Source organism: Bubalus bubalis, chromosome 23, assembly GCF_019923935.1.
Source record: "Bubalus bubalis isolate 160015118507 breed Murrah chromosome 23, NDDB_SH_1, whole genome shotgun sequence".
Taxonomy (NCBI): domain Eukaryota; kingdom Metazoa; phylum Chordata; class Mammalia; order Artiodactyla; family Bovidae; genus Bubalus; species Bubalus bubalis.
In genome coordinates, this window is record NC_059179.1 from 41,260,885 (window position 1) to 41,287,975 (window position 27,091).

General features: G+C 43.2%; 1 long non-coding RNA gene across 1 annotated transcript in view; it reads right to left on the bottom strand.

The window, feature by feature from the left end:
• LOC112581602 overlaps positions 1-27,091 on the bottom strand; it is a 121,385-nt gene that overhangs the window by 42,264 nt on the left and 52,030 nt on the right. The gene's annotated exons all lie outside the window — the stretch shown is intronic.

Below are 27,091 nucleotides of genomic sequence, written 5' to 3' on the forward strand. Positions count from 1 at the left end.
TCCTCATCAGCTGCCACGGGGAAGCTGAAATTGAATACGCAGTCCTGTAAATTGGTTACAGAAACACAGTTCAGAAGGAGAAAGCTAGTCAGAATGATCAAAAGCAGGAGGGCCTAATACCAGTGGACACCTCGGTAAAACAATTGTAAAATTTGAGCCACTGCCCAGAGCGGAGAGATATCTGAGGATCTCCGTTTATGCACCAAGCTGGAATCTGGCGAGCACACCATAAAGATGGTTTTATATGGGGGGGCGGGGGGTGGTTCATTCTGACACTGACAACACATTTTTAAAAGTTCGACATGGATTCATCTCTTTTAAATTTGGAGGAATCATCCAGCCCAGATAACTTCTTCAAACCTGTCCAGATTCTTAATATTAGCTTTGCATTTTTAATGAATAACAGTACAGCGCATCAGGTATTTGAACTGCGGAAGATAAACACATGAAACAGACATTTATTTTTCATTACCACCATAGTCGGTGTTCTCCAGAGAAGAAGCGGGGCGGGGTGGGGTGAGGGGGCCTGGGGGGTTGGGCACGGGCATCTGTTGCCACCCCAAGCCTTCACTCCCAGCTACAGTTGGGGCTGACCCTGTTCAGAGCCTGGGCAGGCATTTCCTGGGAATGAACTGCTCAACCATGTGAGATGAATTAACTGTTTAGGGCAAAGGAACCTGATACCGTTAGTTTCTTCTCACACCAGAGTGGGATTGTCAAATTGGAGTTGAGGGCAAGGCAATGACCCATATAATTTAGAGATGGTGGGGGAAGGAAAAGATGGTTTGAATGTATATCTTATGGCTAAACACCAGACACAGGCTACCATCTAAGGCAGGATGGAACCACAAGAAATTAATGAGTTAAGGACATTTTGTGCATCCTCCTGTTCTGAAAGATAATGATTTCTTTAAGGAAAATGAAATCTGTTGATGGTAGGAATCAGCACTTGAGAATGTTGACTCAGCCTGCTAAATTTAAGACCGTAATCTGTTTCTGGGAAGACAAACACATCTTCCCTTCCCCATGATCACTATTGTCCTTAAAAAGAAGCCAAACAGCACGTCAATCATTTCTTGGTTTCGTGGGAGACAACACCATGGAAAACAGAAATGTTAGGCACTCAGGGAATGGGTACCATATTTTTAATTTCCAGGTGCACTGGCTCATGGGCCATATTTGTTGATGATTCACATAAGTTTACTGACTTTCCTATTTGAGAGTTGCTCTTACGTGTCTCTGCTGGGAAGAAATACCAGAAAGTCTTTCTTCCTCCAGCTCCCCTCTCTCCACTGTGTGCAATCTTACTTATTTCTTCAAGTCTCGGTGCCGGCGCTACCTACTTTGAGGGATCTTCCTTGGCTAGTTCTATATCCCTTCACCAACAGAATAAACCACACCCTCTCTGTATTCTCAAAGTATTTTTCCGGTACACCTGAAACTAACCCAACAGTGTTCATCAACTGTATTCCAACATAAAATTTTTAAAGATGCAAAGCATTTTTTGTTAGCAGTAAGTTAAGTGGCTTTATCTCTCAAAGTTTCAGTTTTTTCATCAGTAGGATGGAGGTTCTGCCTTGCAGAGGTGACTAAGAAAAATATATCACGTGGAAAACAACAAATACAGTAATGAGTATATACAGGCTATCTAAAAAAGGTGGTTTCCTCTCATCTATCTATACCACTACTATTAAATATGCTTTAACATGTTCTTTTTACCTGTTTCCCAATATTAGTTTCTTGGGTGCAAGGAACATGTCTTTTGTTCATCATATGCCCAGACTTTAGCATAAAGCCTGGAACATGGTAGGCACATAATGTTGGATGAGTGAATTAAAGAATGATACTGAGCTAATGAATTCTTGATAAGTATTTATTTAACACTTACTCTGAGCCAGGTAGTTTCCTAGATATTGAAGACAGGGGTGAACAAGACAGAGAAAATGTGAACTCCCACGGAAGTTAGTCTAGGGGATGTGTGGGAAGTGGACAAAAATAATACATAGGCAAGCACATAGTGACACCTTGATTTGAGGCTGGCATTATTATATACTGCATTCAGAGACGGACGGATGGATGAACAAATGGATGGATAGACGGACAAAGGGAGAGAGGGAAGAGTAGATGGAGAGACAGACAAGTATGGATGGGTAGATGGAGGGATGGAAGGAAGGATGGAGGGATATTAAAAAGGACCTACCTAGTAATCCTCTGTGGGCCCAGAGAAGCTAAACTTTAAATTTGGATCTTCACATGCACCTCACTGGCAATTACTAACACTATTTACCGTGCTGCCTTTAAAGACTCACAATTCATACAAAAGCCTTTCTAGAAACAAAGGACTGGGCCCCCGACTTGGTGGCTGCCTGCTTTCTTGGTCTCCCTGATGCCACCACTCACAGCAACCCTCCTCCCTGCCCAGCTCACTGGGGCCTTCAGCATGTCTTCTGCCTGCTTTTTCCAGCTCCTCTGTCTCAAGAGATCCTCCTTCCTCCACCCCAAGACATTCTGTAGTATCCAATGAACATCTTCACCACCCTGGACACTTTGAGTAATCTTCCCAAAAAAAAGGTGTTTGAGATAAAATATCCTGGGTGTCAATGTAGCTCTCCCCAACTTGGCTTTAAATCATCAGATGCTGAAGAACTCCCTGCCTGAGAATAGTTTACTTCTTTCAATTCATCACAACATCACAGCCCCAAACAAAATAAGAAGTGCTTTGTTTCATTTTTAAATAAAAGAAGTGCCTTTTAAGTCCAAGATTTCTAAGTGCTCTTAGAACACATAATATTTCTCCTTCCTTGTAAGGGCTTTTGTTAGAGGAAAAGGAGAGGCGAGTGCAATAAAGTGACTTGATCATGAGAACAACCAGTGTCCTCATCAGACCCCGCAAGAGGAAAAGACCCAGAATGCCCAATCTGACAGCCTCTTCCAAAGCAATGCTCGGTTTCCACTTCTGTCTCATGACCATCTGTGGTCCAGCCCCATTTTGCTTTCTGTTCCCAGGTACCATTGGATCTCTACTTACCCAGTCTCAGAACTCACTCTACTGTTTCGAGAACTCCACTTAAGCCAAAAGAGAGCAGTTGTTGTGCCTCAAACAGCCCATAACCTCTCTGCCCGCTCACCTTGCTACCTGCATGCTATTCGCTCCCCACAAATTTGCCGCACACGAAGCACTCTCCTTTCGTCTGTTGAAAGGCATCTCCCTCTCAAGAGTCAATGCCACAGTCATTTTCTCTGTGAAATCTCAAATCTCCCCCAGCAAGTAAGCATGTTTTTTCCTTGTGTCGAACTTTGTTGTGCTAATTACATGGCATATTCCTATCCCACTTTGTATCAATACTACTAAATCTATATGCCTTGAATTATCAATAAGAACTCAGATGTCAAAAATGATCTCCTATAATCTTTGTATCAATGAAGTTTAGCATGATGCAAGGCAGGTAGACACTTAATTAATGAAAGGAATAATTAGTTAAAGGATCAACTAATTAATTAATTGATGAGCTAATTAATTGAAAGAGTTAATTAATTAGTTAATTAAGGAATCGCTGTTTGGGAGGGCTCATCTTTGACACTGGTTTTCCTCCATCACAGATCTAGTAACTATAAAGATGAGGAAGTTAATTTTTTTTTTCATCTTTAGGGTTTAATTGTAAGTCTCTTGAGTTAGGTTTTTCTATTAAAATACCTTTCAAAAGTCCCCTAGGCTTTGTTAATAAGACTAATGGAAATTTCATTTCCACCATGACTACCTTCTAATGGAAATTTCTAAAGGTACTTTTCCTCACTTTTTCAGACAAAAGACTATTTTTATTTTATATCAATATCTTTAAACTTCCAGAAACACTGATTCTAATGCATAACCACAGCCAAAACTGTCATTAAAAAATTTTTAAATCTCGGGGATAGTGAGAGAAAGAAATTTAAAGCCATTTCCCTGTAATTAGGAGATTTCCAACGAGTTAGCTATTTGACAACTTTTATAGAGATACGGGAATAAATTTTACTTCTAAAAATTGAGGCCAGGTGAACTAATTATTAATTTACATTCAAGTTTTAACTCCCAGAGACTTTCTCTGGCCAACTTTATAGTCAATAACTCATTCCCTCACAAAATGAGTAATTAAAGAACCAGGGAAAGGTTTTATAAAGATGAACTTCAACAAGCTGCTTGGTAACATGGGCTCTGGGGATAATCTTTACATTAAATAGCACTTCACCATCGTATTAATGTGCGGACACTTCCAGCTGTCTTTTCAATTTAATTTTGACAAAATTAAATCTTGCCCTTTCAGGAAGACTCTTTGAAGAAAAAAATAAATGCTATGAGAAATGCAACATATCTCAATTTACCTGGATAGTTATTAGAAAAGTAAATGTCATCTACCAAAATCAAAGGTTTGATATGGTTTCTTCTCTTTCTGAAAGGAATGTGCTTTGCTTCTCTGATGGCCTGAACTAAATACACTGAAACACATCAAGAGGGTTCCTGGGGTCCCAAGTAAGCTCTCTTATCTGGATCCCTGAACTATCAAACACACCAGGCATATTTGTTCGTTTGTTTGTTTGTCTCCATTGAGGTAAAATGCACATAACATGATATTTATCATCTTAACTGTTTTTAAACATATAATTCAGTGGCTTTCAGTATACATACAACACTGCCACCATTAAATCCACCTGGTTCCAGAACATTTTTACCATCCCTAAAGGAAACTCCATCCTCATTAACCTATCCTGCCCATTCCCCTCCTTGTCCCCAGAGCCCTTAACAACCACTAGCCTACTTTCTGTCTCTGTAAAAACTTGCCAATTCTGGATATTCCATATAAATGGAATCATGAAATGTGGGACCTTTTATGTCTGGCTTCTTTTACTCAGAATAATTTGCAAGTTCACCCATGTTGCAGGAAGTGTCAGAACTCCCTTTTTATGGCTGAATACTATTCCATTGGTGCATAGACCACATTTACTTTCTCCATCACACCACGTAGGTCTCTTCTGTGATCTGTTAACTGTGTAAAGGGACACACATTTGGGGGCACGGGAAACCATTCTTGGTTTGGAAAATTGGAAGAAGGACACAAAAATGGGTGCCCCAGGGGCAGAAGCAAACTCGCCAAATGAAATGCTTTCTCCCATCTAAGAGCCAGGAGGTCTACAGTGGGCCCTGCCAATTTGATATGGTATGCCAGAAGCCTAGAATGTGTTTATGCTGCTTCACCCAGTAATTTATACATCTAGAAATTTATCCTAAGGAAATGAGATGAAAATAAATATCATATTCCAGAGTGTTTATCATTCAGTTATCTGTATTAACAAATATTTGAAAGTAACAAAATTGCCTAACAAAATGAGAATGACTAAGGAAATTGTGGAACATCCTTTCCATAGAAGTCTCTACAGCCATTAAGAAAACATTCTCAGAGACCATTTTGGGTTATAAAGCAACACTCACAATATATAATTAAATTAAAAATTTAAACAAAATATTTTTTTCTAGTTCATCAGGAAGCAACAGTTAGAACTGGACATGGAACAACAGACTGGATCCAAATAGGAAAAGGAGTACGTCAAGGCTGTATATTGTCACCCTGCTTATTTAACTTACAGGCAGAGTACATCATGAGAAACACTAGACTGGAAGAAGCACAAGCTGGAATCAAGATTGCTGGGAGAAATATCAATAACCTCAGATATGCAGATGACACCACCCTTATGGCAGAAAGTGAAGAGGAACTCAAAAGCCTCTTGATGAAAGGGAAAGTGGAGAGCGAAAAAGTTGGCTTAAAGCTCAACATTCAGAAAATGAAGATCATGGCATCTGGTCCCATCACTTCATGGGAAATAGATGGGCAAACAGTGGAAACAGTGTCAGACTTTATTTTTCTGGGCTCCAAAATCACTGCAGATGGTGACTGCAGCCATGAAATTAAAAGATGCTTACTCCTTGGAAGGAAAGTTATGACCAACCTAGATAGCATATTCAAAAGCAGAGACATTACTTTGCCAACAAAGGTTCATCTAGTCAAGGCTATGGTTTTTCCTGTGGTCATGTATGGATGTGAGAGTTGGACTGTGAAGAAGGCTGAGCACCGAAGAATTCATGCTTTTAAACTGTGGCGTTGGAGAAGACTCTTGACAGTCCCTTGGACTGCAAGGAGATCCAACCAGTCCATTCTGAAGGAGATCAGCCCTGGGATTTCTTTGGAAGGAATGATTCTAAAGCTGAAACTCCAGTACTTTGCCCACTTCATGTGAAGAGTTGACTCGTTGGAAAAGACTCTGATGCTGGGAGGGATTGGGGGCAGGAGGAGAAGGGGACGACAGAGGATGAGATGGCTGGATGGCATCACTGACTCGATGGACGTGAGTCTGGGTGAACTCAGGGAGTTGGTGATGGACAGGGAGGCCTGGTGCGCTGTGATTCATGGGGTCACAAAGAGTCGGACACGACTGAGCAACTAAACTGAACTGAACAATCATTTTCTTTCCAAAATGTATGTGTGTAACTATGGGCAAACACACACATGCATGTGTAAGTAAATACATTCAAATATTATGTTAACATAAGTTATTTCAGAACAGCAGGGTTATGAACTATTCCTGTCCTTTATAGTTTTTTGGATTTCCCCATTCCTATATTTCATAGGCATGAATTTAAGTTAGAAGAATTTGGCAATAAGGAGTTCATGATCTGAGTCACAGTCAGCACCCAGTCTTACTTTTGCTGACTGTATAGAGCTTCTCTGTCTTTGGCTGCAAAGAATATAATCAATCTGATTTCGATATTGACCATCTGGTGATGTCCACGTGTAGAGTCTTCTCTTGTGTTGTTGGAAGGGGGTGTTTGCTATGATCAGTGTGTTCTCTTGGCAAACCTCTGTTAGCCTTTGACCTGCTTCTTTTTGTACTCCAAGGCCAAATTTGCCTGTTACTCCAGGTAGCTCTTGACTTTCTACTTTTGCATTCCAGTCCCCTATAATGAAAAGGACATCTTTTGGGGGTGTAAGTTCTAGAAGGTCTTATAGGTCTTCATAGAATTGTTTAACTTGAGCTTCTTCAGCATTACTGGTCAGGGCATAGACTTGAATTACTGTGATATTGAATGGTTTGCCTTGGAAACAAACAGAGATCATTCTGTCACTTTTGAGATTGCATCCAAGTATTTCATTTTGGACTCTTTTGTTGACTATGAGGGCTACTCCATTTCTTCTAAGGGATTCTTGCCCACAGTAGTAGACATAATGGTCATCTGAGTTAAATTCACCCATTCCAGTCCATTTTAGTTCACTGATTTCTAAAATGTCAATGTTCACTCTTGCCATCTCCTGTTTGACCACTTCCAATTTTCCTTGATTCATGGATCTAACATTCCAGGTTCCTATGCAATATTGCCCTTTACAGCATCAGACTTTACTTCCATCACCCGTCACATCCACAACTGGGTGTTGTTTTTGCTTTGGCTCCGTCTCTTTATTCTTTCTGGAGTTATTTCTCCACTCTTCTCCAGTAGCATATTGGGCACCTACCAGCCTGGGGAGTTCATCTTTCAGTGTCATACCTTTTTTCCTTTTCATACTATTCATGGGGCTCTCAAGGCAAGAATACTGAGGTGGTTTGCCATTCCTTTCTCCAGTGGACCACGTTTTGTCAAAACTCTCTGCCATGACCTGTCCATCTTGGGTGGCCCCACACAGCAAAAAACCACTAGACCATTCAGGTATCACCTAGATCAAATCCCTTACAATTATACAGTGGAAATGACAAATAGATTCAAGGGATTAAATCTGAGAGAAGAACTATGGACAGAGGTTTGTAACATTGTACAAGAAACAGAGATCAAGACCATTGCCAAGAAAAAGAAATGCAAATAAGCAAAATGGTTATCTGAGAGGCCTTGCAAATCACTAAGAAAAGAAGAGAAGGGAAAGGCAAAGGAGAAAAGGAAAGACATACCCATTTGAAAGCAGAGTACCAAAGAATAGCAAGAAGAGATAAGAAAGCCTTCCTCAGCAATCAATGCAAAGAAACAGAGGAAAACAATAGAATAGGAAAGACTAGCGATCTCTTCAAGAAAATTAGAGATACCAAGGGGAAATTTCATGCAAATATGAGCACAATAAAGGACAGAAATGATAAGGACCTAATATAAGCAGAAGATATTAAGAAGAGGTGGCAAGAATACACAGAAGAACAGTACAAAAAAGATCTTCATGACCCAGCTAACCATGATGATGTGATCACTCACCTAGAGCCAGACATCTTGGAATGTGAAGTCAAATGGGCCTTAGAAAGCATCACTACAAACAAAGCTAGTGGAGGTGATGGAATTCCAGCTGAGCTATTTCAAATCCTGAAAGATGATGCTGTGAAAGTGCTGCACTCAATATGCCAGCAAATCTGGGAAACTCAGAAGTGGCCACAGGACTTGAAAAGGTCAGTTTTCATTCCAATCTCAAAGAAAGGCAATGCCAAATAATGTTCAAACTACCACACAATTGTACTCATCTCACACGCTAGTAAAGTAATGCTCAAAATTCTCCAAGCCAGGCTTCAACAACACGTGAACTGTGAACTTCCAGATGTTCAAGCTGGATTTAGAAAAAGCAGAGGTACCAGAGATCAAATTGCCAACATCCACTGGATCATCAAAAAAGCAAGAGAGTTCCAGAAAACATATACTTTTGCTTTATTAACTACACCAAAACCTTTGACTGTGTGAATCACAATAAACCATGGAAAATTCTTAAAGAAATGGGAATACCAGACCACCTGACCTGCCTCTTGAGAAATCTATATGCAGGTCAAGAAGCAACAGTTAGAACTGGACATGGAACAATAGGCTGAGTCCAAATCGGGAAAGGAGTATGTCAAGGCTTATATTGTCACCCTGCTTATTTAACTTAAACGCAGAGTACATCATGCAAAATGCTGGGCTGGATAAAGCACAAGCTGGAATCAAGATTGCCAGGAGAAATATCAATAACCTCAGATATGCAGATGATACCACCCTTATGAAAGAAGAACTAAAGAGCCTCTTGATGAAAGTGAAAGAAGAGAGTAAAAAAGTAGGCATAAAGCTCAACATTCAGAAAACTAAGATCATGGCATCTGGTCCCAACACTTCATGGCAAATAGACAGGGAAAGAGTGGAAACAGTGACAGACTTTATTTGGGGGGGGGCTCCAAAATCACTGCAGATGGTGATTGCAGCCATAAAATTAAAAGGGGCTTGTTCCTTGGAAGAAAAGCTATGACCAACCTAGACAGCATATTAAAAACCAGAGACATTACTTTGCCAACAAAGGTCCATCTAGTCAAGGCTATGGTTTTTCCAGTCGTCATGTATGGATGTGAGAGTTGGACTGTGAAGAAGGCTGAGTGCCAAAGAATTGATGCTTTTGAACTGTGGTGTTGGGGAAGACTCTTGACAGTCCCTTGGACAGCAAGGAGATCGAACCAGTCTATCTGGAAGGAAATCAGTCCTGAATATTCATTGGAAGGACTGATGTTGAAGCTGAAACTCCAATACTTTGGCCACCTGACATGAAGAACTGACTCATTGGAAAAGACCATGATGCTTGGAAAGATTGAAGGTGGGATGATAAGGGGACAACAGAGGATGAGATGGTTGGATGGCATCACCAATGCAATGGACATGAGCTTGAGTAGGCTCCAGGAGTTGGTGATGGACAGGGAAGCCTGGAGTGCTGAAGTCCATGAGTTCGCAAAGAGTCGGACATGACTGAGCAACTGAACTGAACTGGACTGATGTTAGAAGAGACAAGTTGATAGATGTGTGTGAAACCAACAAGAACGTGGTCCCTGAGCTATCTTTCCCTCTCTCCCACACCCAGATCATCTGTTGGTGATCTACAGGTTTCTCACCCACAACAGACCGTTCATCATATGTACAGGTGTCAACCCTTCATCTCAGAAGGTCATTTTCCAAATAAAATACAGGCTCAGATCATCCCCATGAAATAAGACCAGGTTCCCCCCAGGCATCAGCCTTCACTACAGCTTCTGTATTCCTCTGTCCCAGCTACGGTCTGTCCCCTCCTCCTTGTCTTCCTGTGAGTACTCACCTGACATCTACATCTGCCTCCTCTTCCCCTCCTCCCACCTCCATTTCCAGATCCCCCTGCCCAAGGTATGGCCACGTCCTTTGAATTCTAATTGACTTTTCCATTGTAACTATCAATGTGATGCTTTCCTAACAGTACTTCTTAGGCGGAAGAACTTGTGTTTTATGTCTTCATTAGAGCGTAAGCTCTGTAAAGATGGGGTGGAATTTTTTTCTTGGGGAGAGTAAGTCCCTTAGAAAACCTGATTCAGTACACACGTAGTAAACATTCACTATATACTTGCCCATTGGACCAATGGCAAGGAGCTCTTTACAGCCAATTCTGTGTACCTTAAAAGCCATTTTGGAAAGAAGTTTGGCAGAGTAAAAATAGTTGTTGTTGCTATTGTTTTTTAATCCCATCACATAGTAGACAACTCAAGACTGTGGTTCAGACTGCTGCTTCAGCCATAATTTCACAGAATTTCTTCTGGGGTGACCTAGCCAAACTCCCACTAGACCTCGGAAGAGGTGGAAGAGATGTACATGAAGTTCTATTTTATTTCTAGTTTCTCATTTGGAGTCTCTTTGATAATAGTCTCAATGAAGACTTCTGTTTGAAAAGTTTGATTACAACATTTACCTCAAGGACTTGAATTTTTTTTCCCCCTGAAAACTGTGTATTTCAAAATAACTAAAGGAATACAGATAGAGATGTATTGAAATGACAGAGATTTGTTGACATGAGGAAGTATATGAAAATAAAACTGAATAGATCTGTTGCAAATCTTCCCAGAGGATCAACTCTAACATGAGCCTTGTTCTTCTGGGGATTTATTTCTGTACAGTAACTAGTAGACACAGGATTACTGAAACAATAAGACAGAAGTTTCCCACCCACACACTCTGGGAAGTGATTTATATCAGCAATAGGTTTAGAATTCCTGTTTGGATGCAGTACAGAGAGGGATATTTTTATTACATTGCCTTAAGGATATTTTATTTCCCCAAGTTGAATCAGAAGCTTCACGGGAACTGAAAGGAGGTTCCATTCTATTCCTTGTGAAGATGGGAAATGGAGTCCTCTCCCTGAGACACGCTTACTGCTTCCAACCAACCTCCTGTTATCCTTGCCCCACTTCCTGCTCCTTGTTTCTCCACCATCTCTCTGCATCTCTCCCTCTGGATCCAGCCAAGACCTTCAAAAGATCAAGCTCTTTCCTGTAACTCGACCTCAGCACATACCCTTTCCTCAAGCCTAGAAAGTTTTTGCCCCTCTCTTCCCTGGAGAACTGTGGCTTCAATCCTCACTTTAAATGTCCACTTCCTGGGGAAGGGGACATCCCTCAAACATAGGTACATGTGTGCTAAGTCGCTTCAGTTTTGTCTGAGTCTGTGCAAGGCTATGGACTGTAGCCCACCAGGCTCCTCTGTCCATGGGATTCTCCAGCAAGAATACTGGAGTGGGTTTCCATGCCCTCCTCCAGGGGATCTTCCCAGCCCAGAAGTGGAATGTCTCCTGCATTGCAGGCAATCTCTTTATAGACTGAGACACCAGGGAAGCCCACAGGACATCCCTCAGTGACCACCCCAAACCCTGACAACCCCAAATGAGGTCCTACTTTCACTCCCTTAGAGCATCCTATCCTTCAGCACAGTAGCAGCTATCATAGTTCGCATTAAAAGTCTGTGTGATTGTTTATCTGAAGCCTGTCACCTCCACTAGAAGGGCAAGTTTGTAAAAGCAGGAGTCATCCTGTTTTGTTCATCCCGGGGGCTGGCACATAGAAGGTGCTCAGTAAATATTTATAGCACGGAAGAATCAATGAGAGCTTCCCACACCTGGACCCAGACACTATGACTTGCTCTTTTCACAAACCTCCTCTCTCCCTTTACCCTTTATCCAGACTATTTCCATTTCCTAACCTGCACATTTAAAAGGAAGACAGATTTTGCCCACCTAGCTGGGCATTGAAGGACTCATGCGTGTTGACTGGAAAACTCTGAGACATTGCAGAAGGGCTCAGTTACAATTAGCTTGCTTTCCAAATTTCCAAAATAAAAATATGATCACACAGATGTGATGTCCCACACATGTGTATGTTGGAGCTGAAGTGCTCTCCCTGGTGTCTGTTTACTTCCTGAATTTTATGATCCTTTTGGAAACTCAAATGAACAGTGAATTAAGTATGGAAATGGCTCTCTATTGGCATCTGCCAGAGGAGACGCTGCACCTGCGTATGAAGACAGAGACAGACCAACGCCCTGATTGTAGCTACAAATCCAACATGGCTGCCAGGCACGGCCAGGCTGAAGCTATTAGGTTAGAAGCCAGTTTTCAAATGATGTGTGTTTTTATGGATGATTATGTTTCTAGCTCCCTATATTTCATTATTAGATCTCCGGTAAATAACTCCTTGACATCTGCTGACAGTTCCATATGCCCTCTGATAATGTGCTCAGGTGTCAACAGACAGAGGACGGGAGCTTTGATCTCCATGCGGTGATTGTCATCAGTCGCCATATTTTGGAGATGTTCCCCTTGGAAGCCCATCAACAAATTGAAACATTTACAGGGTGACTGTTTCAAATGTGGTCAGATTCTAAGGCCCCTGCCCCAAAATGGGCCTAAATGGCTCCCACTGAATAATGCCAGCATCCTGATAAAAAAAATAAATAAATAAGTACTTTCCCCCACCCATTTGCTTCTCTCCATCCCTAATCTGTACCCCCACCCTCAAAAAACAAGAAAAGAAAAGCTCACAGCACTGCCAAAGTCTTTTAAGAACCATTCCAAGGAGCCTGGGACAGCTCTGTAACGGCGAGCTCTCATATTTCAATGACATACGTATATGTCTCATAGAGACCAGGGTTTATGTGTCTCAGGATTTCTCCTTAGCTAACCACAATTGCAGGGAAATGGCACCACATTCATGGAGTTAAATGTGGTAGCAATTACTTTGCTGGCAAAGGAGAAGGAGGGTCTTGATGGCCTGAGTCCTACGAATCAGGATTAAATAAACGTGTCTTTTAGAGTTACACTGATAACTTGGAACACTCTGTCTCTGCAGACTGTTTGATGCTGCAACTGCTTCGGGAACCAACATTTCTCATAGACAAACCCATGGCCAGAAGGCATGTGGGACAACTGCAGAATAAAAATCAGTTTAAGGAAAAAAAAAATCAATGCACATATGTGTGCACGCGTGCCTGTGTGTGTGTGAGCGAGCACTCAAAGATACTGACTGAGAAAGTAATTCCAAAATATTCGACTTGTAGATTATTAAATGCTTTTAAATATCAGGAAATAACTTGAAAATTGCTTTCCTGTATCATATTTACTAAAATGGTGCTATCGCATACTTTAGAGAAGGAAAGATACGGTCGAGTAACCTGAGCATTGTTTAATGGTCACTGATTTTACTAATGGCCAGCCAGTCTCTTTTGGATTTCATTAGAACACAAGAATGTGATAAGATTCCTATGAGCTTGATAAAACTAGAGGGCCATTTTCAAATTCAATATGGTTTATGTTTAAGGTCCCAGTTCCAGCTGGAACAGAAAATGATTCTCTTTCTATATCTTTCCCCCAGTGGTTTGAATACCCACATACAAATAAATGAGACAAAGAGCTTCAGAGTCAACAAAAGGCAGAGAAATTTAGATCCCATCACTTCTTCTACCACTAAAATGTGTCAGCTCCTGGATTAGAATGGAGAAGCTCTATGTAATAGGACACAAAAAAGAGCAAGTCAGGGAGGAAGCATTTTCCAGCATGAAAAATGGTGGAGGAGTCAGAAGTTTTCTTCTAATTGGGAACAGGAGAAATACTGAGTTCAGAAATCCAATAATCCCACAAATTCACTAGTGTGTATATAACAGCTTACCAGCCATTTGTTAAAAAAGAATACCAAGAAGAATGACCCAAAGGAAATAGGTGAGGTGGACACAAAGGAAATAAGAAGTGTCGTATAGAGTGGACAATTTTCTTAGGAAAAATGTTCTAGAAGAGAATGGAATTTTTAGATAGGCAGGTGGGTAAATGGATGGTTGGATGGATGGACAATAGATAGATAGAACTGAAGATTTAGATAAATAGATAAGATTTATCTATTTCCATTTATCCTGGATTCTAACAGGTAGACAAGTGTTTCTTGTCTGTAGGTTGATCAACTCTAGTTCCAAAGAACTATTTTCCACAAATTCCTTTTTGAGACCAAGTGGCCATGACTGACTCTAACATTTGTAAGGCCCATAAAAAATAATAAATACCATAAATTTAAATATTTGAAAATTATATATTATAATCAGAAACTGTTAACTAAAATCACGAACTGTTAACTAAAATCCATTCTGTCCTCCTACCTCAACAAATATGTCTTCCTAATTATGAATATGTCTTCCCTGATAGCTCAGTTGGTAAAGAATCCACCTGCAGTGCAGGAGACCCTGGTTCGATTCCTGGGTCAGGAAGATCTGCTGGAGAAAGGATAGGCTACCCACTCCAGTATTTTGGGGCTTCCCTTGTGGCTCAGCCAGTAAAGAATCTGCCTGCAATGCGGGAGGCCTGGGTTCGACCTCCAGGTTGGGAAGATCCCCTGGAGAAGGGAAAGGCTACCCACTCCAGTATTCTGGCCTGGAGAATTCCATGGACTGTATAGTCCATGGGGTCGCAAAGAGTCGGACACGACTGAGCAACTTTTACTTTAATGACTAGAAAGGGCAAGTTCATACTTGAAAGGCTGGGTTCAGATGTAGAATCCTTAGAGTATCTTGTGAGAACACTGAAGAAGAACCAAACCTAGACCTGGAGCCTGGTCTTCTTATCTTCTTAATCCCTCACCATTGCACACCATGAGGTTCCTATGAACACCTGTGTGGACATCCTAGCCCACACATCCAAGATCTACCTACATCCTCAAGAATAGTCATCCCTTTGATACCCACAAACTCAGGTTTATTTCCAGCAGCAGAGTTCACCCTCGTGTGATCAAGCGTTGTGTGATGGTGCCTCCTGGTCTCGGAAGCAGGTTTGGTTTGCTTTGAGCAGAGAGTCCCAGGTACTTGGATAGTTGCCATGTGGAAGTCAGGCAGTGAAGACTGCAGTCCTCTTGGCCCTGAAGATGCTTAGCCCATGGAAAGAGACATGACTGGATTTCCTAAGCATGGGGCCTGATGCAAGGCAGCTCTGCCCAAACCTGAGACCAATACTTCAAGCAGACATATTCTTGATTAGGAAATGCCAACTTTGGACAGTGGGAGTAGGAAAGTAAATGAAGATGAAAGAAGATAGGTAGCTTTTACACTAGTTATCTATTACCGTATGGACATGAGGGCTTCCCAGGTGGTGCTAGAGGTAAAGAATCTGCCTACCAATGCAGAAGATATAAGAGACCCAGGTTCAATCCCTGGGTCAGAAAGGTCTCCTGGATGAGGGTGTGGCAACCCACTCCAGTATTCTTGCCTAGAGAATCCCGTGGACAGAAGAGCCTGGCGGGCTACCATCCCTAGGGTCACCCAGAGTCACACACGACTGAAACAACTTAGCACACACACACATATGGACTTGAACTTGAACAAACTCCAGGAGACAGTGGAGGACAGAGGAGCCTGGCAAGCCACAGTCCATGCAGTCACAAAGAGGCAGACACAACTTAGCAACTGAATGGCAACAACAAATTAACATATAAAAGATTAGTCCCAAATTTTGCATATTAAAATAATAAGCATTTATTAGACCAGGTTTCTCTGGGTCAGGAATCTAGGAACAGCTAAACTAGGTGGCCCTGAGGCTTCAGTCAGGCTGCTGGCTGGGGCTGTGGTCTCATCTGAAGGATCAATCAGGGATGGGTGGACTCTGCTTCCCAGCTCACTTACGGTGCTTGTCCGCAGGCTTCAGTTCCTCACAAGGTTTTGGCTGGAAGCTTTCATTCCTCACCTCGTGAACATCTGTGTAAGTGTCCTTGTGACAAGGCCGCTAGCTCCCCCAGAGCAAGTGACCCAGGGGTGAGCGGACACGCCTGTGATGGAACCCGCTCTGTTCATAGCCTAGTCTCAGGAGTGACATACTGCTGCTTCTGCCATATGCCCTTAGTCACACAGACCAACCATGACAGAGCGGGAAGGGATCGCCCACAGATGGAATAGCAGGAGGCAGGCACCATGGAGCCAGGTGCCCTACCCTCAGGAAATGAGGACTTGGGGGACCAGCTTTGGCTCAGAGAGGCCCTCCAATAAATTCGTTTCGAACAAAGGAAATGGGGGGAGGGAATAAGAAGGGGCAAGGATAAGTGAGGAAGCTCTTCCCTTAGTCTAACTCCGTTCCCCACACCTCAAAGCTGCCCTAAGGATCAAAGGGCTGTTGCTCTCATTTCTCTGTGAGAAATCAGTCTTCAGTGCTTAGGCTTGGAGATGGAATGTCTTTTCCTAACTACCCCCATATCCCGCAAACCACTGCTTGCTCCTCAGATCCAGCTCAAATGTCCCACAGCCCTGTCTGTGAACAATTTCCTGGCTCTCCAAATCCCAGTCAGCCTCTGCCCTCCAGTTACCATACCCCTCTGTGGCACGTCTCACATTCTATGATAACTGCTTGTGGTTTGCTCTCAATATCCAGCTCTGAGGCTCAGCACTTGAGTGACCATGAAGCACTTCCCAAATGAATGGGGATGTGATCACAAGTCCTGTGAAGCCTGCTTCACAAGGTGACGGCTTCCACCCACCCCCATCCTCAAGATCTCCAGTCCCTGGTTTGTGCAGGCCAGCTCAGCAGGGCACCCCACCACGTCTCCCTCCCTGAGTCAGATCAGGGCTGAAAAGATCTCCAAAGCCATTTGAGAGGCGCAGAGATGTGTGTGGAGGCAGGCCTGGCCCAGCCCCACCCCAGTGCCACAAGGGAAATTTTAGCCTAAAGAGGAAACAACTTTCTCTTTTCCTCAAATTTCCTTCCATCTCTCCCTGCAACCCTCTTTCCTAAATCACACTGGAGTTTGTGAACGTTCAGGGAGTCACACAGAAAATGGCACTGCTTTTTTCCTACATTAAAAGCCATGCTTTGTATAGCTTCATACTGCAGCAGCATCAGAGAAACTTGGGTTAATGCATAGGAGTCATTTTAAGCGATCGCTTTTCACTAGAGCCTTTAAAGATATAGTCACTTAAAACATTTTTGCTCTCTTAAAAGGATATTCTTTCCCACCCCCCCATATGGCAGCTTACTATAACAATATAACTGATCCTTTCTATAGGAAAAATAGAGTCCACACCTTTATTGATTCTCTAATTCTCTACTTCATTATGTTCATAAAATCTTTTTAAAAATTTAATAAAATCTTAGGCAACTTATGACCACAACTGACTACTTAGCAGTTAGTAAATCACTTCTGATTTCTAAGGGTTGCTCAATGTCAGTTCAATGGAAGCATAGCTGGTTTTAAGTTGCAGTGAGATAAAGTATAACTGTTGCTGCCTCTCCCTTCCCAGCTGATGGGCAATGGAATGCAGACCTTCTGTTTTTTAGAGCTGAGTTACATCTGGTTCAAGTTGCTAATGGTCCACAGTGGCCCACGTTCATTATCATCTAATAGCTGCTTGGCCTTTTTCAGTACTGTCTAGAGTCCAGCCTGAAGCCTGGGACCCACATCTGCTGTGGGTCTTAGAATCCCTGCCCCTGGGACCTTCTTGCTAGCTTCCACAGAATCAAATGGACTGTGTATGTTAAGTGACCAGTCCTCTGACTTCAGGTTTGGGAAGGTGGCATGTGTGCATGGCTCTGTCATGTCTGACTCTTTGCAACCCTATGGACTGTAGCCTGCCAGGCTCCTCTGTCCATGGGATTCTCTAGGCAAGAACACTGGAGTGGGGTGCCATTTCCTCCTCCAGGGGATCTTCCCCACCCAGGGATCGAATCTGCATTTCCTGTGTCTCCTGCCTTTGAAGGCAGATTCTTTACCACTGTGCTACCTGGGAAGCCCTGACTTCAGAGACTCAGACATTTATACTGAATGGGACCTTGGAGATGATGGAGTGGAACCAACCCTGACAGCAGACAGGAAGAGTGGGGCCATTTATCCCAGGGCTCCAATCCTGTGGAGGGAGAGTAGCCCAGAGGATCTGTCCTGGGGAAGGGCTGCAAAGTTCAGGGGGTGAGAGGGCAGACCCAGCCAGACAGTCTTGGGCTTGAGCACCCGAAGTGCTCTGGACCTCAGTTTCCTCATTTACAAAACAGAAACAATGATAGTACCTACCACTTAGGATGGTTGTGAAGATTAAATGAGTTTATATTTATGACTCTCCTAGAATCAAGCCTAGCATCTAAGAGGTGCTATAGGTGTTTGTTCGATGGATGGATGGATGCATAGATAGATAGATGAATGCATAGATGGATGAATAAAAGAAAATGTGCCTTTAAATATAGCAGCGATCTTGAATTTTTGCTGGAAGCAAAGAATTGTTTCTTTAAATGAAACCTTACACAGAAGCCATGTAGATGTACTCTATACACTAAATGGGGTTTCCCCGTGGCTCAGTGGTTAAAAAATGGGGAAAAAAAAGAATCCTCCTGCCAAGCAGGAGACACAGGTTCAATCCCCAGGTTAGGAAGATTCCCTGGAGAAGGAAATGGCAACCCACTGCAGTATTCTTGCCTGGAGAATCCCACAGACAGAGGTGCCTAGAGGGCTACAGTCCATGGGGTCACAAAAGAGTCAGATATGACTTAGCAACTAAACAACAATAACAGCATGTATACTATATACACATATATAACAAAGATATTTACAGTTAGGTTTGTACAGTATTATCTGAGATTTCCAGAGATTTCACTCTGCTTTGCAGATGAAGGCAAAGCTCCTTCAGCTATGGTGCTGCCTCAAAGCAGCCTCCAGGCTGAGGTCTGTGTGCTGAAACCCTGGACCACTATCCACCAATCCTGAAAGTGCTGAGGATACAGGGCTGACCTCAGCAGACAGGAGAGGTGCCTGGGCCCTCCTCTGGCCAGCCCAGGAAAGTCCCGAGGGACTTGGCCACTTTGCCAGATGCCCTTGACCGCCTCTGGAGCTCCCACAGACCCCACCAGAGGAGGTGGCTCTGTCCTGGAGCCTGTGCGTCAATATGGCTGCTGGAAGGACTAAAAGGACCGCTTGCTCCTTCTCTAAAAGCCCACCATCAAGGCCACCACTGACCACAGAGGGCATCTGGGTGAGGCTTGAATCAGCCTGTCACCCGGGTAACTGGAGATTCTCATGCCCAGACGATCATCAGGTAGGGTATCTGAGGAACTTCCTGGTGGACTTAGAAAAGCAGGTCTGGGGGATTGAGGTAGAGGGGGGACTTTGATCTCAGAGGTGGTCAACACAGCACCTTGAGGAGGCTATGCATTCCTTCATTCTGCATTTTTTTTTTCTTGAATATAGTGTAAATGGAGAAAAATGTCAAATTAAAATATTAAGTTAAAAAAATTTTTTTAATCTAGAGATTTTCTTCCTTTTTTTTTTAGTTTAAGATCATGATTTTTTTTTCCTCCTCACCCCATGACTATTGGTTTTGTTCCTTGGTTATTTGGCAATATGGTAAAATGTCATTCCTTCTGATCCTATTTACTAAGAATTCAGGAAAATTTAGACAGAAAGATGAAAAATTAACTTGAGCATTGTTAACTGGACATGAAACTGCTTAACAAATGTAGGAATTGCTTTTAGGACCAAAACGCTTTTGTTCATTTCATGGTGGGGAGGGGGGCTTTGGATTGTGGCAGTCTGCAGTATGACTACCCAACATGAAAATAACTCAATCACTAATTCTTTCAACCAAACTGAACAACACCAAGAGTTGCAGCAGGCAGACCAGCCTTTGCCATGGCCAAGAGGCAAGCGATACACGTGTCTGTCACATGGTGGTTCATTTGCTGCACCTCCAACGGACCAGAGGCAGGCTTCAAGTGGCTCAGAAGGTAAAGAATCTGGGCAATGCAGGAGACCTGGGTTTTATCCCTGGGTCCGGAAGATCCCCTGGAGAAAGAAATGGCAACTGACTCCATTATTCTTGCCTGGATAATCCCATGGACAAAGGAGCCAGGTGGGCTACAGTCCATAGCATCACACAGAGTCAGACATGACTGAAGCAACTTAGCATGCACGCGTGCAGGCACCAGACCCCTGAGGTCTGTGGACAAAGCCCATTCCCCAGAAACAGCCAAAGCCCCTGGGCCCATGTGAGCCTTCATCTTCCTAGTTGTTAAGATCACCCAATCTTTGAAGAGGTGAAAATCCATTCGTTCAACACCTATTTCAAAGGTCACTCAGCATTCATTAAACAAACATTTTCTGAACACAGAAAAAGTCCAAAGCAAAGACAAAGAAGAAGGAGAAAAGAGATAAATTTCCTGCTCTGAAAAAGTCCCCTGTTCTCAGGAATGCCTGACCAACTAAGAACCCTGTACATGCTAGAGCCTGAGGTGGAAACTATCTCAAAGAAACAAGCAGAAAAGAATGCGATGCTTCCTTAGAGAAAGTGATGTTTATACTCGGACCTCAAGAGACAGGAAGAAATGCATGTAGACTTTAAGAATCTAAGTAGTTAAAGGAGAACATTCTGGATGGGGAAAACAGAGTACATACTCCTCATAAGACACAGTAGGTGCTCAAGACATCTGTAGCGCATACATGTTAAAGAGTACAGTCTTTTCTTCTCACCAAAGGAAGTAGCCAACGTTCCAATGCTTTGAAAACCGAAACACTCACTAAGAGTGATAAATCAATATCTGAAAGCATATGACTCAAACTCTATCAGGAAAGCCTTTGAAAGTGCTATCCACCAGGAGTGAAAATCTAATTTAGATTCCACTTTATCGTTGTTCCAGTTTATATTTGAACAGAATACGTACCAGTGAAAGCCTGTTTTCAGACCCCAGCAAGTATTTCTTAATTGTCTCATCAGCCCAACTTTGATAAGGCCCACATGATAAAACATGACATCTTTAGATTTCCCATAGATATTTCTTTCAAATAAACTTGATTAGGAGAGTTGGAAGGTGGCATTGTATCAGGAATAATGCTGGAACATTCCAAGTAGGAATCAAAGAACAAAGTATTAATAGTTCTTTGCTCCACTCCAAAAGAAATAGAGTTAGTTTCGCCTAACAGATTTCCTTATTAAAAAATTAATAACTCGCTGGATCGCAAATCAACTGATTTAAAGGTCAGTGCCGTCCCTGGTTCACGCTAGCTCGTTGAGTGAGTGCTCTGGAAAGGAAAATTATAAAATAGGGACTCAGTTTCTAAGACCAACTTCACAACTGTGTTCTACACAGGTCACCTTGAAACCACTCACTGGAAAGCCTAAAAGGACCAGGAAATACAGAGCTTTTACTTGGGAAAAATGAGAGAGGAGGAGAGAGCGCCTTGAGTCACCATTGTGTGGAAGAGTAGGATTAACAGGTGAGAGAGAGGGTTGCATAACTCCCCAGAAACTAAGGAGCCCAGCCCTCCCGATGTGCAGGAGAACCAGCTTCATGATTCTGGGCTCAAATTTGAAATGAACCCAAACAAAAAATTTCGAGATTCAGAAAGTATCACTTCACTCTTTTTGTATTATTCTTGAGTTCTGCACATCACCCTGCTTCCGTGTTCCGGCCATCCCCTGCCAAAATACACAGGGAAGGCTATTCTCACGGTGCTGCCCGGACCAGGAGCAGGAAGTTCCAGAAAGCCTTCTTGTGAAATCAAAGCTCCATTTGCAAACCCAAGAGATTCAGATAAAGGTCATGTGATGTCCTCAAGTTTTAGGTGCTTCACGGAAGCCCAGATTTACACACTGGAGACTTATCTGAAGGCGTAAGTACCATCCCTAGAGCTCTTCTCTAGACCTCGTGAGTCTGGAGGGGCAGCGTTAAGAGGGCTTGAAGAAGGCCCTAAACCTGACCAACACAAATTCTCCCCTTACAAAACTTCCTGGGTTGAGTGTGGCAAACAGCACCAGGTTGATGATAAAAACATGAACATTTTCGAGTACTTAGCCCGTGCCCAAAGCCAGATACAGCCCAGACAATGGCACGCATGAGTTTGATCCCACTGTCACCTTATGAGGCTGGCAGGATTACTACAGCCATTTTACAAACGAGAAACCTGAAGCTTACAGAAGTTGCAAATAACTTTCCAAAGATTCACGTTAGCAAATGGAAAAGCCAGGGTTCAAAGCTGCTTATCCAGAGACTGACCGCTTAGCTTCATGCTAGAGGGGTTAGTGGGGCTTCCCCGGTGGCTCAGATGTTAAAGAATCTGCCTGCAATGCAGGAGACCCAGGTTCGATCCCTGAGTCAGGAAGATGTCCTTGGAGTAGGAAATGGCAACCCGCTCCAGTATTCATGCCTGGAGAATTCCCTGGATAGAGGGACATGGCGGTGTACAGTCCATGGGGTCAAAAAGAGTCAGACATGACTGAGCGACTAACACTCCACTTTGAGAGGGGTAGTGAGGTTTTAGTAAAAAACAAATAATAAATAAAGCAACTTCTGGGACTTCCTTGATGGTCCAAGCAGTTAAGACTACACAATCACAACACAGGGGGCCTGGGGTTGGATCCCTGGTCAGAGAACTAGATCCCACATGCCACAAGTAAAGCTGCTGCTGCTGCTGCTGCTAGGTCGCTTCAGTTGTGTCCGACTCTGTGCAACCCCATAGATGGCAGCCCACCAGGCTCCCCCGTCTCTGGGATTCTCCAGGCAAGAACACTGGAGTGGGTTGCCATTTCCTTCTCCAATGCATGAAAGTGAAAAATGAAAGTGAAGTCACCCAGTCTTGTCCAACTCTTCACAACCCCATGGACTTGCAGCCCACCAGGCTCCCCCATCCCTGGGATTCTCCAGGCAAGAGTACTGGAGTGGGTTGCCATTGCCTTCTCCGCAAGTAAAGCTGGGCACAGCCAAATAAAAAAAATATTTTTTTTAAAAAGGCAACTTCCAGGTCTTTCTAGTTTATGTCCTATACTGTCCACATTTACACAACAGGAGCTGAAGTCCATAGGGTTAAAGAATATTTTTTTTTAATTTCATTATGTTCATTACACTCAGCCATCAGGAAAGAGATTCGACAATCATAAAACAATTTTCCAGGGAGAATGAATATTCTCCAGTCTTCCTGGTTGACCCTCAGAAGTCCAGGTCATAGACAGCCCCCAAGCCTGAGCTCTCCCACTCACTGAGATTAAACTCTACCCGAGACCTTCAGGGTGATCATTTCCCATCGCGCTGGCCATTTCCATGTGACTGAATTTCACATGCCAGCCAGTGAGAGTCATCTGACCTCTGGCACCAAATGAGGGCTTTCTTTTTTTCCCTAACCACCAGCACTCCAGCAGAGGCACCTGAAATGTAATTACTCAGAGTGTAAACACATAAAGAGGATTTTCTGTTTTATTGGACCTGAAATACCAGGCCCAGCTTTCCCAGGCCATCATGTTTTTTCCTACGATCCAGGGTGCCATGTCCTGGCTTCACTGGGAGGATCTGTGCTGGGGATTCAGGCAAGTCTGGCCCTCCCTCGCAGCCAGGAGCCTGAATCTCTTCCCAGTGGAATGACCTACCCAACATGGGGACAGAGAAACAAGAGACAGAAACCACAGAGTCGAGAAGATGCAGGGCTGGAGAAGATTCAAGGAGACCAGACCTCTATCCTCCCCTCCCCAACTGTTCCCACCGTGGAACTGAGAGCAGAAGCTGGGCCGCAGCACACAGCAGGAGAGCAAGGAGCATCCACCCAGAACCATTGGACAGAATGGCGTTTTTCAGTCCATCTGGAACCTGCGGGCATTGGACTTTTTTCACACTTGTCTTTATTTTCGGTGTTTATATTGTGGAGGGCTTACTGAAGGCTCCTTGTTTATTGGAGTTTGTAATATTTGGGAGCCTTTAGACATGTGGAAATCCTACTGAGGGCCGGGGATGGGAGGGGGGATCTTTCTGTCTCTAGGGCTTTCTCAAGGCTCTAAAAACAATTCCCAAACCTTCTTAAGTCCTTAGATAGCTCTTTATCTGATGCTTAAAGCATATGCGCACACACAAGTGCGTGTGTACACACACACACACACACACACGTTCATTCACCTGCATATATGCACAGGCCACACTGAGTGGGCGTCAACTTCTACTGAATAGCAGTGGGTTTCGTAGTGTGGGTGACTGCTCCCTGGGAGGCATCTCATCCTCTGAGTTGAAATTTGTCTCCCGCTTGCTTCCATTGACATATCCTGTGTTTCCCCCCACCCTATGTACCATAGTAGGGCTTCCCAGGTGGTGCTAGTGGTAAAGAACCCACTTGCCAATGCAGGAGATGTAAGAGATGAAGCTTTGATCCCTGGGTCAGGAAGATCCCCTGGAGGAGGGCATGGCAAACCTACTCCAGTATTCTTGCCTGGGAAATCTCATGGACCGAAGAGCCTGGCAGGCTACAGTCCATAGTGTCGCATAGTCAGACATGACTGAAGTGACTTAGCACACACGCACGGCACCATAGTAAATTTTAAAAGTTTGGCTCTTCTGTCAGATTGATGGCTCTTGGTTTCTGTTTAGGTTTAGAAGACATCTGTGGCTCAAGTCAGACAGAGGGATAGTTTTATAAATAAACTATTGAGGAAGGAAAACCACTCCATTATCTACCACAAATCATTTACCCTATTCTCCTGCAGTATCCAGAATGCCAAAGACTTGATAAAGTGTTTATCTTCTCATGTTTCAGACTGGTTCAACGTAATCCTTAGAAGGTTAGAATGTCAGAGCTAGAAGGAAAGACCATAGAGTCCATTTTACAGGGAGGGGAAAATGAGGCAAAGAAACCAAACATCTTACCTAAAGTCACACCCTCAGGAGTCACCAAAGGTGGGAATCAAATCCAGGTCTTATCTCCTAGGCCTAGGCTCTTTCTGTCTTATAGCATTGGTCCACAATTTTTTATGACATCAGTTATGGGATTTCCCTATGTACCTGGGATAACTTTATTTCCTCAACTAAAAGCAGAGATATTTTGACAAATATGAGTGAGCCTGGGGAGGCAACACAGAATAGTTGACACTGGAAGTCTTTCAAATAAACTGAGCCATGAACTCACACTGCAGGTTAAGACAATAAACTATACCTTCCCTACATAGTTCAAAGAAATGGTATATGAAGTACAGGAGATAACTGGGTTATTGTTTAATCATTCAGTCACATCCAACTCTTTTGTGACCCCATGGGCTGCAGCCCACCAGGCTCCTCTGTCCATGGGATTTCCCAGGCAAGAATATTGGCATGGGTTGCCGTTTCCTTCTTCAGAGGATCTTCCTGACCCAGGGATCAAACCTCTGTCTCTTGCATTGGCAGGCAAATTCTTTGCCACTGAGCTACCTGGGAAGCCCACAGGAAATAATACATATAAGAAAACGTGGGATAAAATGTGAAGCAGGAAACATTTCCTGTACTTGACTGCCCAGGTGCTTCCCCTAGTCTGTCCTTGCACCTGGAACGGCCTCCTCCCCTCCACCCTTTTCACATAAGCACACAGATCATAGGATTCAGATCAAATGCCAGAGCACTTTTGGAGTCAATCTGACATGGACTCAGATCTTAGCTACCTTTTAGTAGTTATATGACCAAGAGCAAATTACTTCTCTGAGACTCAGTTTCCTCATTTATAATATGGGGATAATAATGGTTGTTTTTAAGAATTAAACTAGCAGGGGCTTTCCTGGCGGTCCGGTGGTTAAGAATCCACCTTCCAATGCAGGAGATTTGGGTTCAACCCCTGGTCGGGAAACTAAGATCCCACACGCTGTGAGGCAATTAAATCCATGCGCCACAGCTACTGAGCTGGCACCACAAGTAGAGAAGCCCGCATGCCACAACAAAGGCTCAACGGAGCCAAAAAATGTTAAAAGAAACTAACAAATCCGAAATTCCATGGAAAACATACTGTAATTTCCTTCAAGGGACTATTTTCCTACTTAGTTAACAGCCCACACAAAATCACATCAGCATGCTGAGGGTTGCCTTTCTTTTCTCTGATATTTACTTGTAATTTTGGTTCAGCCTGCCCTCAGGCTCTCTCCTCCTTGGGCAAGTAGCTCTGCCTTAGTCTGAATGTGAAGATAGTGGGCAGGCAAGAGAGAAGTAAAAGGAAAAAAAATGAAGGAGTGAGGTAATAAATTCATGAAAAAGAAGTCAACTGTATCCCAAGTGCTTAGCACACAGTAGTACTCAATAAATGTTTCTTATGTCAACTGAATAGAACCTGAAAATGATATGTACAATACAAAAGGGGAATATGGGGTTAGTGTGGAGACAGACAGACTCAAAGAGGCAGCTGAGCTGAGTTTTGAAGGCTAAGCGAGCCAATAGGATGGTTGGAGCAGATGGCGAGGCTGTGGGGTGAGAATGGATCCTGGAAACTTCTTCATACAGGTGTAAAGTGAAAATATACAAAGGGTGGCCTCACAGACATGTGATCTCTACAGGACATCGAGCTCAGAAGCCCCCACTTGGTTAAAGGTTCTTCTGTCACCCTCTTGAAAGTCTTCATACTTTTTAAACAGAGTTCCATGTTATCATTTCACACTGGACCCTGCAGATTATGTAGCTGGTTTTGAATACCCAACAGTGTGTTTTCCACTTACCCTGAAAAAAAACATACAAATTCCGACATCTGAAATACTTATACAGCTCGTCACCCCCAGATTGAGTAAATTGATTAAAGTTAGAAACGAAACCACAACTCTAAAAGGGAGAAGGATTGTGAGCAAGGGTATGGAAGGCAATTAAAATCTGATTTTCCTAGAGCAGATTTCCCTTGATGGAGCAAAACAGTTTGTACTAGGAGACAACCATCCCAGCTATTTATTATAAGCTGGGCTAAAGCAGAAATCCCTGTCATGGGGTAAAAGCCAAAGGGTTAGTTATTTAGTGACATTCCAAGAAGCATTACAAGGTAGCTCAAGCAACCAGGATCTAAGGGGTTAACTTTTTTACATACAGAACAGTAGAGTCTCAAA